The 19179-nt window shown below is 38.5% G+C and overlaps 1 pseudogene; it reads left to right on the top strand.

Moving 5' to 3' along the window:
- The first annotated feature begins 5601 nt into the window (after positions 1 to 5601).
- LOC133772326 (TP53-regulated inhibitor of apoptosis 1-like) lies at positions 5602 to 6017 on the top strand (annotated as a pseudogene).
- The last annotated feature ends 13162 nt before the right edge of the window (positions 6018 to 19179 follow it).

Consider the following 19179-nt stretch of genomic DNA (forward strand, 5'->3'; position numbering starts at 1 on the left):
CTGGAAGAGAACATGAGGGATTATACATGGATTGTAAAAGGAAAAAAAACAATGTCTATACCTTCCCACTCCTTGTAATTTATTTCAACTTTAGCCTTCAGTTCAATATATGGAAATTACAGGTTTTTTAGAGTACATTGTCTTTGAGCTTTCTAAGTTGGAGAAAAACTAGAGAATAAAACATGGTAAAATTTTTTAGGACCACACTAATTCAGATTAGAGTCAATGTTGGCATAAACAGAAACAGACATATCCCTAATTATATACAGCTCTTAATTTTGGGGGGGGTTAATGTTTGACAGAAAAATCACTTTATAATAATAGGCATTTAAAAAAAATCATTAAAGTAACAATGTCTTTTTACCTGCATTCATTTTGCTTATCCAACAATTCTTTCTCTAAGATTGAATTGCTTTTATATTTGAATTATTATATAAAGGGGTTATATTTCAAATCCTATTTTCTCAATAACTTGTCTCACTTATTAGAATACAGTTATGTGTACTATGTGTGAGAAAATTATAAAACTGACATTGCAAACAAATATTATCATTGCTAGATTTTCACTAAGTCACTATGAACTTCCCAATTAATGAAGACTCAAATCCTTAACACATAATTTGTTGGACTTTCAGAGCGCTTCCATTTTCTGGCTACAGGAAAAATCCTTTATGCCACTACTTTTCTCTAGAGCTGTACTGTTAACTCTAGGTGTGCAATGAACAAAGAGTTTTGACAAGTCCATGGCTTTGCATAGCCTGTTTCTTGGCCTGGAATGCTGGATTCCAAATCCTTGTCTTTTCCAGTAAGGCTATTGCTCATTTTCTTCTCTCTAGTGGCAGCAACTTTTCCTTTGAAGCCTTGCCCAGTCTCTGAGAGAAAGAGAACTGTCAGTATTCTGGTCACACACCACATCTGTCTATTATAGTACTCCGTATGGTTCCCTGTGATTAGTTTCCCTGTGTCTGTTTCACGCAGCAACTGAGCTTAACAAGGACAAACAGACTCTCCAGCTTTTTAGCCTATGACAAACACCAAGACTAAACTCCCGATAGTATACTTTGGAGAATTATGATTTTAAGATTTTTAAATTGAAACCTCAATTACAATGTCATTCATGACTCTAAATTATAGGTGACTAGTGAGGATGAATGCTATATCTGCATTTTACACAAAGATGGTTGGATTCTGAAGAAGAGTTCAAAATAGTAGGGATTTCTCTATAGTGAGAATCTACCCATTAGAAGCACCCCTTGGGTAGCTATCTGTGCCCTTCCAATTTTACCTCCACCAAAGGTAGCATTTGACAAAGGACTACATTACTTGGAAAGATAAATTAGGAGGAAGAACAGAATTTTGAGATCAAAAGAGAAATATATAATGGGAAAATTTACTGTATATTACCATTTCCAAAGATAGTCTATAATAGGAGAAAAACCTTCTGCAGTGATATATTTAGAGGGTGAAATAAAATGCTTGGGGCATTGAAGATAAATGTTTTAATAGGAAGCAGAGAGACTATGTAAAATAGTTTAGAGATTAAGCATATATTAAAACTCCTTTTGTGGACAATAGAAGCCAAAAACAAACCACAGACTCTAATTAGATGGAAGTCAACAGAGATTCTAGTTCTTGAATCACCAAAGCCTCTTGAATCTTCCAGTGCTATCCATTGGAGCATTACTTTTTTTTTTAATCAAAAATGGCTCAAAATGCTCAGCCTGGCTGAAAACCCTGGGTTTCTAGGCAGGTTGCCAAATCTGTCTTTCATCTCAGCCACACACATACATCCCACTTTTGGTTTCCCATCTCTTGCTGTTGAGGCTGTTTTCTTTGACTAGCCCCTCATTTTTTAATCAAAGTTAAAGTGGCACTGTAGTTCCAAAATTCAGCTTTCAAAACCATTATAGAGATAAAAACACACACACAGCTGGGCTGTCAGATTTCTCAAGAGGAATCTTTTGTACTCTTCAATGAAATGAAATGCCACTCTCCTTTTTTCCTTCCACAGTTAATTGATGAAAAGGTTTGACCAATTATAGAGAGTCATATAACTGAATACTCACTATTCATCTGTTCATCACATAACCTAATCAGTCATTGGGAAATGTTGACCTACCCACCATCTTATTATATTGACTGTATGTACTTACAAACCATTATCATGCTATATCATATACTTGAATTAAGAAATAATTCATTAATTCTGTCCTCGATCATGAGTCTATACATAAATAATAATCAGCACCACTTCACAGCAAGTGTTGGGTTTTAATTTTGGACTCCAAAATCTTCTCAAGATTTTTATAATCTTGTATTCAGATTATTTTTATAATCTAGATTTTTATAATCTAGTATTCAGAAGCTATTTAAGAATCTGAAGTCATGGATATGAAAAAATCATTTATAAAGATAAAACTTTGCCCCCAAAATGAAACAAACACACCACCTAAAGCCAATTAAATCATTTAAAATATAAACAATGATTCTAGTGGTAAATTTAAAAATTAAAATTAAATCATTTAAAATTTTAAATTTTAGTGGTAAATTTAAAAATTAAAATTAAATCATTTAAAATTTTAAATTTTAAAATTAAATCATTTAAAATATAAACAATGATTCTAGTGGTAAATTTAAAACCAAAAGCTATTATTTATGAATATGAAATATGAGACTTTTTCTGCTAGCATTATATAATAAGAATTGATTTAGAACATATAATTAAATATTGTTAGGGCTTTACAAACAATGTGATCACTTGTAAAACAGGACACACTTTTATTAAGTGCTAAAATACAGGAATGAGTATACAAAAGCCCAATAATAATTTCTTTAACTATTTCCTCAAAATAAAATTCAATATACCTACACTAAAAACAGTTGCAGTTATATCTATGCTATCTAAAAACACTTGACATGCACACTCCTTAAAACAATGTGTTTTGGGCATCAAACAAAAGGCAATGATGCCTTCAGTGTTTAAAGCAATAGAATATTAAGATGAAAGGAAATCCTCTAAACAAGAGGTTAATTTCTTCACTCAGGAACTTAACTGAGTTCAGGATGGGAAGTGCTTCAGTCAAAGTGTACCCCTCAGTATACTGAAAGAGAGGGGGGAAAAGTAAGTAGGAAAGATCATTGACTAGCAGCTATGTTCCAGAAATGGGGCCCAGGTAGACCTTCTACTGCCTCTGTTTTTATGTGATACTCTAGCCACATAACCCTGGCTATGGTAGACTTAGTAAAACGTGCTACTCTGTGAACATATGACATTTACATACTAGTTATTTTGCTACCTTTCCCCCAGCTTCCTTTGTCTGATTGGTTAGCTTATCTTTAATACACAGATCAGTCTTCATCTTTTGTAGAAAGCGTGCCAGGTGCTCCTGAGCATTTGGCCACTCTCCATGCAGATATTTCTCCCACCACACTCTCAACATGGGTCATGTGCCCATCTCTTCCAAGAGACTGTGATCTCCTTGGTAGCGGAATCTACATTATTTACTGCCAATTTCTAGACTCATTAAGTGACATTCACCAAAAAGTTAGCATACAAGAAAAACTCTGGTTTAGTTTTCATCTGCGAATGTCACCTCAGAATGCCTAGGATCTACCTTCAAGGCTAACTTAGTGGGTATATTATTTTCTAAAATGTCTGATACTTAAAAGTACAGATTTTGCACATCAATCAAAACATTCTAGCTTTGGAGTGGTACTTTTTTCATTTTCAATACTGTGGTGTCTTGTGGTATGAAAACTAACAACTTGGCCAGCGCCGTGGTTTAACAGGCTAATCCTCCGCCTTGCGGCGCTGGCACACCGGGTTCTAGTCCCGGTTGGGGTGCCGGATTCTATCCCGGTTGCCCCTCTTGCAGGCCAGCTCTCTGCTATGGCCCGGGAAGGCAGTGGAGGATGGCCCAAGTGCTTGGGCCCTGCACCCGCATAGAAGACCAGGAGAAGCACCTGGCTCCTGGCTTCGGATCAGCAAGATGCGCTGGCCGCAGCGGCCATTGGAGGGTGAACCAATGGCAAAAAGGAAGCCCTTTCTCTCTGTCTCTCTCTCACTATCCACTCTGTCTGTCAAAAAAAGAAAAAAAAAAACTAACAACTAAAATTAATGTAAGAGCCACTTCTCTTTAAGAGGAAGAGAGTAACAGGAGTCATCTCATGTCAAGCTTTTCCTCTAGCCCCTTCAAATACAAGTTCTCATTTCATCTTTGTAACCACTTTTCATTTATCCAACGCATATTATCAACTTTTCCACAACAATACAATTTTCTTCGACAGTAGAGCTATATGTACAAGATATTTAATGTCCCAGGGCCGGTGCTGTGACATAGCAGGTAAACCTGCTGCCTGCAGTGCCAGCATCCCATATTGGCACTGGTTTGAGTGACAGCTGCTCCACTTCTGATCCAGCTCTCTGCTAATGTACCAGGGAAACCAGCAGAGGATGGTCTGAGTGCTTGGGCCACTGCACCCACATGGGAGACTCAGAAGAAGCTCCTGGCTGCTGGCTTCAGATTGGCTCAGCTCTGACCATTTTGGCCATTTGGGAAATGCCCCAGCGGATGGAAGATCTCTCTCTGTAACTCCCTCTGTCTGTAACTCTACCTTTCAAAATAAATAAATAGTAAAAAAAGATTTTTAATGTACTGAACATCACAATGTTTACATTAATGTAGTCTACACATATTTAAGCACAAATATTTTTTAAAATTGTGTAAGTAATGCTAAGTACCATTAAGAGTAGAAAGCAGTGTTGGGAGATAGACAAAAAGAAGTTCCTTTTTTTAACGTTGTCAAGAAAATGTCTCCAGATTAGATAACATTTGATTATACCTGAATTATAAGAAGGGGATAAGTATAAAAGCATATTAGTGAAGGATATGACAGGTTGAGAAACCAGTGTAATGGCTCACTATGTTTAAAAAATAATGAAGAGCATAGTTATAAATAGAATGACATGGGAAAAGTAGGCAAGGACCAGATCATGGAGGCCCTTGTAGATAATTATACAGTGTTTGATAAAACTCATTTTTCAAAGTCCATTGCTGCTGCAGAGTGGAAAGTAGGCTTTATGGGGACAAGGGTGGAAACATTAGGGCAGTGAAGCTGTTACATAAACAAATAAGAAGTTATGGAGCCACTAATTAAAATCAAAGATTCTGGTGCCAGTGCTATGGCATAGTGGGTAAAGCCACCTCCTGCAGTGCCGGCATCTCATATGGGTGCCGGTTCGAATCTTGGCTACTCCACTTCCAATCCACATCTCTGCTGTGTCCTGGGAAATCAGTAGAAGACAGCCCAAGTCCTTGGACCCCTGTACTTGTGTGAGAGACCTGTAAGAAGCTCCTGGCTCCTGGCTTCAGATCGGCCCAGCTCTGGCTGTTGCAGCCATCTGGGGAGTGAACCAGCGGATGGAAGACCCCTCTCTTCCTCTCTGTCTCTCTGCCTCTGCTTCTCTGTAGCTCTGCCTCTCAAATAAATAAGTATTTTTTTAAAATTGAAAGGTTCAAGGTATTTGAGAGATGCTGAAAGATCATATTGGAAGTTAAAGCTAACCTGTTAATGAACTGGATATGAGGAGTGGAATGGAACATGTTAGGGAAAACCAAGGATAACTCCCAGTACTTTGGCCTGATAACTGGTAGGATCATAAAATGACTTTACAAACCAGAGAAAGAAAATGTTAATGAGGAGAGCCAAGAACAGAGTGGCCAAACTGTTGGATGGATGACCTGTGTTAAGTCACCAAGACTAAAAAGAGATACTGGGCAGCCAGTGCCTTGAACAGCATTGGGGAGGCTTGTACAGACATGCAGTGGTGAGTATGACCAGTGCTTCAGTCACTGGTTTGCTGAGAAGTTCCTCGAGGAGGGCGGCTCTGGGGATCCATGCACCAACCTCTTCAACCGTTACCAGCAGTGCGTTCACAAAGCAATAAAGGAGAGATTCTTATTGAAGGACTGGAGTTCATGCGCCATAGCAAGGAACAGCCTGAAAACCCTTCTTGACCTTGCAGTGGTACCCCTCCAATCAGGAAACTGAGGGCCCTGCAGTGTGTCCACTTAGATTGTGAAATAGCCCCTGGGCTTGATGCAGAGTTTAGGAAAGAGTGCTTTCCTCCCTTTGTTATCTTCCTCACTTGTAAAAGATGACGAACCAACCGCCACTCTGCTTTGAGATGATCTTTCACTTGCTCCAGCATCTTGCAGGAACTCACAATTTATTGGGACTACGGGAGCAAGAGTTGGCCTAGCATCATCTTTAAATGTGCCTTGTAGGGAAATAATGATAAACTAGTCAGATGCTCAAGGTTGCCTGCCCTCTTGAGTTTTGTTGTGAATGATATGACATACCCTGTACTGGGGTCACTCTTCATCAGAGCAATTGGCTAGGGTGTCTCTTTCTCTCAGGAAGCTAGTACTCTAACAAGCAATCTGGGCACAATGGTTTGATCAATGCTTTGGGTATAGAGGAACAGTTCCCTGCCTTAACAAAAGATGTCAGAGTGAGAGGTGAAACCTTCAGGAATGTGGCAGTGATCACCATTTCAGAGCTCACACTCTATCTCAGAAATGAAGATATGTGGCATAGTCATGAAAGAGGAACCTAAATTGCAGATTTGCTCTGGCCAGCGTTCAACCCGAGTCATTAAATTAAGCCAACTACAGAACCTAAAAATGCCACATGCTGCTTCTGGTTATATAAGGGGGAAAGGTATTTGCTTTTTTGGGCCTTGTTTACCTGCGCTGCGCTGTAATGTCTGTAATCATTAAGATGGAATAAATTGTAACATTTAGGATCTCGAAAAGAGAGAGAGAGATACTGGTAGAGATCAAAAAGGCAAGCATTTTTTCAGTTTTCAATAATGGCAGGTTTTGTGCAAGTGGTCAGTATGCGGCAACAATGAGGCCTATTAAACAGTAGAATGCAAACTCAGCAGCTCCGAGAAGCTGGGGATTTCACGTACAAGGTAGAAAATTTGTTAGAAAAAGCCACTTGGGGCCAGGAGCAAAATTACCCTTCTAGAGTGTTGTGGATGATGCACACCTAAGAAAGAGACAGACCAAAACCATTTTGACTTAAATAGGCTACAGGGGAAAGCTGGCACACACGGCGCATTTTCAAAGTTCTTCTGGGTCAAGGGGGTTTTCTGGTGGTAAATTTCAAAGAGCACTGTGGGTGCAGGGTGGACGTAGTGGAACAGCACCTTAAGCCATCCCATATCAGATTTCCTGGGCTTGTGTCCCAGCGCCACTTTCCCATCCAGCTTCCTACTGCTGTACACACTGGGAGACAGCAGGTGGTGACTCAAGTAACTGCATCGCTGCCAACTATGCAAGAGACCCAGATGGAATTCCAGGTTTTTGTCTTTTGTCTGACTTTGCCCTGGCTGTTGAGGGAATTTGGGGAGTGAAACAGTAGAAAGAAGATTCTCTACCCCCCCCCCCCCCGCTGTTCTGCCTTTCAACTAAATGAAAATAAATATATTATTTGAAATTTTGGGAGTAACTAGGGCCAGCATTGTGATATATTCAGTAAAGTTTCTGTCTTTGTTGCCAGGTATCCCACATCCATTGGTTTGTTTCCTGGATACCCCACTTTCAATCCAACTTCCTGCTAATAGCCTGGGAAAACAGTGGAAGATAGCCTAAGTTTTTGGGTCCTTGCCACAGACATGGGAGACCCAGATGAAGCTCCCGGTTTCAGCCTGGCCCAGTGCTGATTGCTGTGGCCATCTGGAAAACAAACCAGCAGATAGAAGATCTCTATCTTTCCCTCTCTGTAGTTCCAACTTTCAAATAAATACATAATTTTTTTAAAAACTTTGGGAGTCAGAGAGGATCAAAAAATGAGGTCAGATTAAATTATAAACAAATTCATGTGTTGATAAAAATGTGATTATTACAAACAGTTCGCAAGACGTGTTTTTGGTATGGCCTTTCAGAATGCTCATCCTAATTGCTAACAGGCTGAAATAGTTCCACATTTTGTAAATAGTCATTACCCTGAGCTCCCACAGTGTCCTCTGTGGTCCCTTTTCTCACACTCTCAACCTCCCCATGATTTTCCCTGAGACTTCATTGCTTTTTGGATTTAGCAAACATAAAAGGGCATCATGAGGCACAACAGGCTTCCAGGACTCCTTCCAGGGCAATGTCTGACATCTCTCTTGATTCATTAGTACATGTAGGCTTAATATTTTGAATACCTCACTTTTTACCTGGCACACTCATTATGGCGTCTGGGTGATAACTGAGGTGAATTGCATTATGATTAATGATAGAATTGATCTTACTGTTCTCTTAAGTGAAGGAACATAGTCTTTTCACATAAGAACATTTACAAAAGATTTATTCTTTCAGCCAAAGTGATGAGGGTAATAGTATGGAAAACAAGAGGAAGCATACTCATTTGTTTTTTAGAGAAAGAGATGACAAGAGAGAGGGGACAGGGAGAGAGAGATAGAGTGAGAGATAGAGAAAGAGATCTTTCATCTGCTGGTTCACTCCCCCAATGACCACAATGCTGAGGCTGAGCTGGGCCAAAGCCAGGAGACAGGAGCTTCTTCTAGGTCTCCCACATTGAGTTGGGCCATCCTCTGCTGCTTTCCCAAGCCATTAGCGTTAGCAGAGAGCTGGATTAGAAGTGGAGCAATAGGGGCTCTAACAACACCCACATAAAATGTGGGCACAAGAGGCAGAGGCTTAACCTTTTACACCACAGCACCGACACTGTAAACACACTGTTAATGAAAGCACTGGAAGAATCATATTCCTTCATGGTAACAGCAACCACAACACATAATAACTAAATCCCGAAAGATGAGGTAGTTTCATTAAGATAACCAATGCTTACTACCAAGACTCCATAGTACAAGTGTTAATAGCTCTTGTTAGACACAAGGGCCCAAGAGCTTATGAGCTACCTCAAAAAATTCATAGAAAATTGAGTTAAAAGATACTTTTAATTGCAAAATACTTTTGAAATTCACATATATAAATCGTCTGTAAAAAGTTAAAAAAATATGTATTAAAAAACTACCCATGGCTTTTAAAAGATGTTGAACCAAAATAAACTTAATTTTTAAAATTTCATTTTACACAAACTTTCATAGTCCTTTGTCTTGTATCGAGGAATTGATCTGAAATACCAATGTAAAGCCTTTGAATTTCCTTCAACATGCACAGCAAGCCTGCATGTTCAATAGCATGGTACTATAACATGAATATTCACTAAAATTATAGAATACAAAGGAACCTTAAAAACACCATATATGACAACCTTGCTGAACAGCGGTATCCCACAGATAGATTGCAATACAGAATTTGCAAACTGAAATGAAAGAGAAACAAATTTAATAAATCCCACAGAACACGTAAACACTCAACATAATAAACACAAGCTTTATTAACATGCTATGAAGTGGTCAAACAGATTTTATAAGCTTCACTTCTTACGACTATCTTGTAGAAAATAGAACCTGATTTTGCAAAATAACTACTTATATTAAGCAAATTACCTATATACTGGATTACAGCACGGAATGGAAATTTTTCCAAAATATCTTCCTCACTCAATTGAGTTCGATTCAAAATACGAAGAAAAAAAGGCAGTGGAATAAATCCATTGAAAGAGATAATGATACTTAATGGTAGATTTTTTTAGCAAGTGCTCTAACCACAAAACATACAAGTCAAAATACATCTTAAAAAGCATATAATTAATGCTTTGGCCTTCTTAGAGCTACTTCAAGGAATCAGAATCATTTTATATAGATATCTTCAATATTAAAGTGGAGCCTTCAAGATGAGACTAAGGTGATAAAAGAGATTGAGCCACATGATTTCTGTGAAAGGTTCTAATTAATACTCAAAACAATTTTTGGGGGCCAATAAGGAACACTAGTTATGTAAAAGATGGATGCTACTGTTCACAGATGCTATGAAAATAATGTCTATTTCTCCTAGACAAAGTATTCTTTGAAGTTCTAAACTCACAAACATCAATCATCCCAACTGAATCTTTATCATACTATATACATGTAACAGCTCTGGGTATTAGAATTTAAGCAAGCTGTTTTGAACTCTACCGTTTGGGGCAAGTCCAAATGAGCATGCCCCAAGCTTTACATCTCCTCCATCTCTTATTCCCACTCTTATATTTAACAGGGATCACTTTTCAGTTAAATTTAAACACCTGAGAAAAATTGTGTGTTAATTAAAGAGTTCAATCAATAGTATTAAGTAGAACAAAAAAAAATATTAAAAGGGATAAAGTATTAAGTTGTTCCTCGACAGTCAGGACACGGGCTGATCAAGTCATTGTTTCTCATAGTGTCCATTTCACTTCAACAGGTTTCATTTTAGGTGCTCGGTTAGTTGTCACCAATCGGGGAGAACATATGATATTTGTCCCTTTGGACTGGCTTAATTCACTCAGCAGATTCCTCCATTTTGTTGCAAATGACCAGACTTCATTTTTTTGTTACTGCTGAATAGTATTCTATAGCGTTTACTGTTGATGGGCATTTAGGTTGATTCCAGTCTTAGCTATTGTGAACTGAGCTGCAATAAACATTTAGGTGCAGACAGCTCTTTTATTTGCCAATTTAATTTCCTTCGGGTAAATTCCAAGGAGTAGGATGGCTGGGTTGTATGGTAGGGTTATGTTCAGGTTTCTGAGGAATCTCCAGACTGACTTCCATAGTGGCTTTACCAGTTTGCAGTCCCACCAACAGTGGGTTAGTGTTCCTTTTTCCCCACATCCTCACCAGCAACTCTTGGTAGATTTCTGTATGTGAGCCATTCTAAACGGGTGAGGTGAAACCTCATTGTGGTTTTGATTTGCATTTCCCTGATTGCTAGTGATCCTGAACATTTTTTCATGTGTCTGTTGGCCCTTTGGATTTCCTCTTTTGAAAAATGTCTATTGAGGTCCCTGGCCCATCTCTTAAGTGGGTTGTTTGTTTTGTTGTTGTGGAGTTTCTTGATCTCTTTGTAGATTCTAGTTATTAATCCTTTATCAGTTGCTTAGTTAGAGTTAGAAATGTGCCAGGGGTTCCAATTCAATCCCATCAACGTGGCATGTACCAATGCCATCTCACTAGTCAAAGTGATCAGTTTCAGTTCATAATTGATCATAATGAAAGGATTAAGAGTCAAAGGGATCACATAAACAAGACTAGTGTCTGCTAATACTATCTGAAAGAATTAAAAAGGAGAAAATGATCCAACTTGGGAAGCGGTATACACAGCAGACTCATAGAATGGCAGATGTCCTAGACAGCACTCTGGCCTCAGAATCATCCCTTAAGGCATTCAGATCCAGCTAAAAAGCCCATGAGAGTATTTAAGGCATGGAAAGCCAACACAGTCTGGCAAAAAAAGAGACCTACATGAGAGATTTTTGTGAGTGAGATCCCAATGGAAAGAACGGGCCATGAAAGAAGGAGGTACCTTTCTTTGAAGGGAAGAGAGAACTTCCACTTTCACTATGACCTTGTCTAAATAAGGTCAGAGTTGGCAAACTCAAAAGGCTTCCATAGCCTTGGCAACTTATGACAAGATCCTCGGGTGATTACTGACGCCTTAACAAGAGTGTCAATTGTTAAATCAACAAGAGTCACTGTGCACTTACTCCCCATGTAGGATCTCTGTCCTTCATGTGTTGTACTATGTGAATTAATGGTATAACTAGTACTCAAACAATACTTTACACTTTGTGTTTCTGTGTGGGTGCAAACTGTTGAAATCTTTTTTAGTATATACTAAATTGATCAACTGTATATAAAGATAATTGAAAATGAATCTTGATGTGGATGGGTGGGAGAGGTAGTGGGAGATGGGGTGGTTGTGGGTGGGAGGGAGGTTATGGGGGGAAAAGCCTCTGTAATCTAGAAGTTGTACTTTGGAAATTTATATTTATTAAATAAAAGTTAAAAAAGAATTTAAGCAAACTGTGATTGAGGCACTCTTGACTTATTTCATTTTAGTTTAATTTGCACTAATGTGCCCTGTTTTGCTTTCAAAATTGTCCTGATTTGGAAAATAAAGTACATAGATAGGCCAATTAAAAATGATATGTGGATCACCTTGCCAATTAAAGACAAAGAATCAACTTTTGAATAAAAAATGAAGGCATCTCAAATGCCAAAAAATACATCAGCACAGAGAATTTAATATGATTCTTCTGAATATATACTCACTTTCTAAATAAGAAAAAATAACCTGGAAAAGCGTTTTAAACTTATCCATTCTTTTGTCTCTCAGGAATGAGGATGCTTTCCAACTGCCCCATCTACCTGTATGGTTGATTTGTGATGGGTGATGCATTTTAGTGATTAAGGCAAAGGCAACAACATCAGGGAGATCAGAGTTCAAAACCATGGCTATGTGAAATTGGACAATTGAGTTAACGTCTCCTAAGCCTCAGTTTCCCATTTGCAAGTTGGGAATGATAATATCTTCTCCTTATAAGTGAGTAGATAGAGTTCCACAAATGAGAACTGACAACATAATTATCATTATCATATGGGCATCATCATCCCATCCAAACCAACTCACGCATGCGGTCCCTGTAGTTACTCCCTCCCCTATTAAAATCAACTACTTCCCACTCATACCTAGATCTTTTGTTATTTCTTTTTAATTTTTTTATTTGACAGGTAGAGTTATAGACAGTGAGAGAGAGAGACAGAGAGAAAGGTCCTCCTTCCATTGGTTCACTCCCCAATGGCCACTAAGGCCAGCACTGTGCTGATCCTAAGCCAGGAGCCAGGTGTTTCTTCCCGGTCTCCCATGTGGGTGCAGGAGCCCAAGCACTTGGGCCATCCTCCACTGCCTTCCCGGGCTACAGCAGAGAGCTGGACTGGAAGAGAAGCAACCGGGACTAGAACTGGTGCCCATATGGTGGAGGATTAACCAAGTGAGCCACGGAGCCAGCCCCCGATCTTTTGTTATTTCTAACCTAACCCCCCCAAAAAAGAAAGAAAGAAAGAAAGAAAGAAAGAAAGAAAGAAAGAAAGAAAGAAAGAAAGAAAGAAAGGATGGAAGGAAGGAAGGAAGGAAGGAAGGAAGGAAGGAAGGAAGGAAGGAAGGAAGGAAGGAAGGAAGGAAGGAAGGAAGAATCTGATAGACTTTCCTTCTACCAGCAGGAAATCAACCATAGAAGATGGTCATCGCAGGATTCCAAGATGGCTGAATAGGGGAAAGTTAGGATGATTTTTAGGAGAGGAAGACAGCGGGAAAACAGGGGACTGTATTTCCAGAAAAGAATTGGAGAGAAGTTTGAAGTAGAAATTCTATAGAAAAAAAAAAAAAAAACACCATGGAGCAGGGTGGAAAGTGTGGATGTGCACAGCAAGCAGGGATTCCACACAGGAACTCCGCAGCAAGGGCTGGAGGAGTTACCAGGTTCTGAGGCGGAGGTGAGGGCAGCCTGCATTAGCCCATGCCAGTAGTGATACTGCATGAAGGAGAACCTCACAGACTCTGAGTCCAGCCTGGAGCCCTAGCAGGGGGCAGGGTTCCCAACTAATCTAGAGCAGGAAAAGCACATTTCTTCCTCCCACTTCCTCAGAAAAGGGCACCTGGCAACAGACAATAAGAAGGCATCATCTTGGTGCTGGAACAGGCTGTAGTAGCACTCCTGTGCTTGACCTGGGGATCTTACCAAGGGAAAAAACAGTGTCTTCCACTGACATTGAGTCTGACTGGGAGGGCTGAAGGGGACTGGGCACTCAGGTAGGATTGAGAGGTGCCCTCATACTTTCAACCTACCACAGGTTCCAGGTACCAAACTGCCACAGGCAACTGGCTCTGGAAATGACTCTGCTTTCTCTGTGGATCGGGTGGGCTCATGGGGTGGAGAGAGGGTCCTCTGTACCCGATGACTGTTGAAGCCTAGTGTTGTGACTGTAGAACACCTGTGACAATATGATAGGGCATGTGCAGCATCTGGGAAATCATTGTGTCTGGCTCCAGAGGCTCTTAGTTGCCTCTGCCTTTGAACTGCCTTTCAGTTGAGAATATGAAATATTTCAACAAATACCTAAAAATAAATCAGAAATAAGAAATAATAGCAAGGAAGACTACATGACTCCCTCAAAAGAACACAACAATACTTTGATATTAGAATGTGAAGATGAAGAGATTGATAAAATGCCTGAAGAAAATTCAAAAGAGGGATCATAGGGCTACTTAGAAGCAATGAGATGCAGATCATGAGTTAAAGAAACCCGTACATGACATTGATGAAAAACGTTCCTGTGGGACAGACATTTTGATGACAATACAAACTGAAATATCACAAATGAAGAATTCAATCTGTCAACTGAAAAATACAGTAGGAAGCCTTAACAACAGATTTGGTGAAGCAGAAGAAAGAATATCCAATTAAAAGACAAATATTTGGAAGTATTTCAGGCAGACAAAAGAAGAAATTAGAAAATTAAAAAAGTGTTGGATATTTATGGAGTACTTTAAAAAGACCTAACATACATATTTTAAGAATTCCTGAAGGTGTGGAGAGTGGATTAGAAGGCCTACTCTGTTAAATAATAACAGAAAACTTTCCTAATTCAGAGAAACAATAAGACATCCAAGTCTAGGAGGCAGAAAGAACTAATAGAAATGACCAGAAAAGATCTTCACCACAACACATTGTAGTTAAACTTTCCACAGTAAAACATAATGGAAAGATTCTAAAATGTGCATGAGAGAAACTCCAGATTACCTTTAGTTAGACAGGCAGTTAGACTGATGGCTGTCACATCAGAAACCCTTAGGCTAGGAGAGAATGGAGAGATGTGGTCCAAGTCTTAGAAAAAATAAAAACTGTCAACCTAGACGCTTACCCTGCAATGTTTTCATTTATGAAGGTGAAACAAGAGCTCCCATTACAAATAGAAACTGAAAGAGTTTGTCACCACTAGTCCAGCCTTAGAAATTTTTTTAAGACTATGCTACACAAAGAAAAACATATAGTCATCATTTTGAATGAATGTTAAAGTGAAAAACCTCCTGGTAAAAATACAGAGGATGGGTTCTTGCTGTGGTGTAGTGGGTTAAGCCACCGGTTGTGGTGCCATCATCCAACATGGGCGCCCATGCAAGTGCCAACTGCTTTTCTTCTGATCCAGCTCCTTGCAAATGCACCTGAGAAACCAGTCAAAGATGGCTGTAGAACTTGGGCCCCTGCAACTGCATAGAAGACCTAGAAAATCTTAGCTCCTGAAGCCCAAATTCAGCCATCATGGCCATTTGGGGAGTGAACTAGCAAATGGAAGATCTCTCTTTTGCTTTCTCGCTCTCTCTCTCTCTCTCTCTCTCTCTAATTAAGCCTTTTAAATAAATAAATAAATAGTTTCAAAAATTCAAAGGAAATCCAAAACAAATAATAGGAAGATTGCAGAAAAATGGCAGGGCCAAGTCATTACATATCAATAGTAAACTTCAATGTAAACGGTCTAACTTCTCCATTAAAAGATACAAATTGGCTGGATGGATGGAAAAACAAGATCCACCTATTTGCTGCCAAAAGGAAACACATCTCACCAACAAAGATAGATGAAATTTAAAATGAAAGGATGGAAAAAATATCTCATGCTAGTGAAAAGCAAAAGCAAGCAGGTGTATCCTTCCTAATATCAGACAAAATAGATTTTAACACAAAAACTGTTAGATAATACAAAGAAGGGCATTATGTAATGATTAAGGGATCACTACAACAAAATGTGAGTATAATAAATGTATGTGCGCCCAATACCAGGGCACCTGGCTATTTAAAACAAATGTTAATGGGAGAATTCAATACCCCAATTTCATTAATGGACAGATCGACTAAACAGAAAGTCAACAAAGAAACAACAGAACCAATTGACACTATGGACCAAATGGACTTAATGGATATCTACATAACTTTTCACCCACCCCCCCCCAGTTGAAAAATACATTCTTTTCATCAGTGCATGGAACTTTCCTTAAGATAGATCATATGCTAGGCCATAAAGCAAGTCTTAGCAATTTTAAAAAAATCAAAATCATGCCATGGATCATTTCTTAAATAATGGAATTAAACTGGAAATTAACTCAAGAATTTCTAGAAACTATGCAAACACATTAAGACTGAACAACATGTTCCTGAATGAACAGTGAGTCACAGAAGAAATCAAAAGGGAAATAAAAAATTTTCTGATATCAAATGAGATGACAATACAGCATATTAAAAAAATGAGATAACCTGGTTGCTCCTCTTCCAGTCCAGCTCTCTGCTGTTGCCTGGGAGGGCAGTGCAGGACGGCCCAAGTCCTTGGGCACTGTGCCCGCATGGGAGACCAGGAGAAGCACCTGGCTCCTGGCTTCGGATCAGCGTACATGTTTCATACATGTAACAGGATTACAAACAGTAGAGACTAAATCAGAGTGAACCAATGTTATCACAGATTATAGTGTTTCTAAGATATTTTGAATATTAGGGCAGTTGTTGGTTTTCAATAGGTAGAAGGATACTTACGTTTTGACACTATATGATATGGGAAAAGGACTTTAAAGCCAGTGTTTGTGTGTGACATGCATTGTATGTTCTGACTTTTCATCTACAGGTTAACATTTGAACTACTTCAGTAATTGGACTTCTGCAGTTCAGAGGTCTTAGAAGGGAAGCTCTAGGGCCCAATGTTTGGAGGGAACTCTGCTGTTACATTTTATATACCTGTTTTGGTCCATAATTTAGTTTTAACTTGTACAGATTTATTCTAGTTAAGCCGTAAGTGTCAATGTGTAAATTTGTTTTGATTAAAGAATTTTTCTATCAAACTACTAATAAATTACCTCTTTGCCACTTTCCAAGAAGGTATGGAATCTTGGATTTGCTGCTAAGGAAACAATTTCTTAATTAACTGGTCATAGAAATTAATCAACCCTGTATCCCCAAACAATTCAAACAGTAAACTCAAACTGGTAAAAATGAAGGAAATGTTATTTAAAAAAATAATAAAATAAAAATTGAAATAAATTTAAGGAGGTGAACAATTTAAATAATGAAAATTATAAAACATTAAGGAAAGAAATAGAAGACACAAAATAAATGTAAAAATGCTTCATGTTTGTGGATTCGAAGAATTAATGTCATCAAAAATATCAATACTACTGAAAGCAATTTACAGATTCAATGCAATCCCAATAAAAACACCAATGGTAAAATTCTTATGGAAATAAAGGAGACCCAGATAGCTAACGAAATCTTAAATAACAAAAACAAAGCCAGATGTATCATAATATCAGATTTGAAGGCATACTACAGGGCACGTATAATCAACACAACCTGGTACTGGCACAAGAGTAGACATGTAGACCAATGGAATAGAACATAATCCCCCAAAATCAATCCACACATGTATAATCAAGTAATCTGTGATTAAGGAGCTAAAATCAACCCCTGGAAAATTCACAGTCTTCAAAAAAAAGTGTTGTGAGAATTGGATTGCTATATATAGAAGTAGGAAATCATAGGGCCGGCACCGTGGCTTAACAGGCTAATCCTCCACCTTGCGGCACCGACGCACCGGGTTCTAGTCCGGTTGGGGTGCTGGATTCTATCCCGGTTGCCCCTCTTCCAGGCCACCTCTCTGCTGTGGCCCGGGAAGGCAGTGGCCCTTGGGCTCTGCACCCGCATGGGAGACCAGGAGAAGCACCTGGCTCCTGGCTTTGGATCAGCGCAGTGCGCCGGCCACAGTGGCCATTGGAGGGTGAACCAACGGCAAAAAGGAAGACCTTTCTCTCTGTCTCTCTCTCTCTCACTATCCACTCTGCCTGTCAAAAAAAAAAAAAAAAAAAGAAGTAGGAAATCATACCCCTATCTTACGGCTTAAAAAAATCAACTCAAAATGATCAAGGATCCAAATCTATAACCTGATATGATCAAATTTCTAGAAGGGAGTCGTGGAGAAACTGTATGACATTTACAGAGTCAAAGACTTCCTGGAAAACACCCCAGAAGCAAAGGCAAATGAAGAAAAAATCAAATGGGATTATAGCATGCTAAGAAGCTTCTGCACCACAAAGGAAACACTCAATAAAGTTAAGAGGCAATTGACAGAATGGGAGAAAATATCTGCAAACTATGAAACTGATAAAGGACTAATATCCATAAACTATAAAGAGCTCAAGAAACTCAACAAAAAATAAACAATCCAGTTAAGAAATGGGCAAATACTTGCACAGGCATTTTCAAAAGATGAAATTCAAATGGCTGACACATGAAAAAATGCTCAGGATTACTAACCAGCAGACTAATGCAAATCAAAGCCACAATGACATTTCACTTCACTCCTGTTAGAATGGTTCTTATACAGTAATTGTAACAATAAATACCAGCAAGGTTAACAGAAAAAGGTTTCCTAATTCACTGCTGGTAGCAATGCAAACTAGTACATTGCGGAATACAGCATAGAGATTTCTCAAGAAATCTGAAAATACATCTACCATATGACCCAGCCATCCTACTCCTGAAATTTACCCAACAGAAAAGTAAGCAGCCTAAGAAAGAGTTATCTGTACCCCCATGTTTGTTGCTACCCAATTCACAAAAACTAACGTATGAAATTAACCAAGATTTCCATCAACTGAAACTGGATCAAGAAAATATGACACATATACACTATAGAATATTACTCAGCCAAGAAAATGATGAAACCTTGTCTTTTTCCAACAATATGGATGTAACTAGAAACCATTATACTTAGTAAAATAAGCCAATCCCAAAAAGACAAATATCATATGATGTCCCTGATCTGCAGTATTTAATAGTGTATAAAAAGTGTAATGTATAGTTATTTGCATTAGAGTCTGCAAAAATTTATTCCTGTGCATGAACATTTGAGAGTTAATGTCTTAACACCTAAATTAACTTAATTATTATCTTGTAAAAACTCAGGAAATATTTAGATGCTACATTGTAATGGGTAATATCTTATCAAAATATATTTTGAATGACAAATTGAAATAAAACCCTGTATATGCTTGAAATGGTAATTTTTCCATTCAACTATAGTTTATAGACATTGCCTATGTTCCCACTAAACTAGGATCTTTTTTCTTTTTACTTGTTAAACTTATTTGGTGAAGTATTAAACCTTACGCTGCAATGTAAATTTACAATACATTATCTCAG

This window comes from Lepus europaeus, chromosome 13 (assembly GCF_033115175.1).
Source record: "Lepus europaeus isolate LE1 chromosome 13, mLepTim1.pri, whole genome shotgun sequence".
In the NCBI taxonomy this organism is placed as follows: domain Eukaryota; kingdom Metazoa; phylum Chordata; class Mammalia; order Lagomorpha; family Leporidae; genus Lepus; species Lepus europaeus.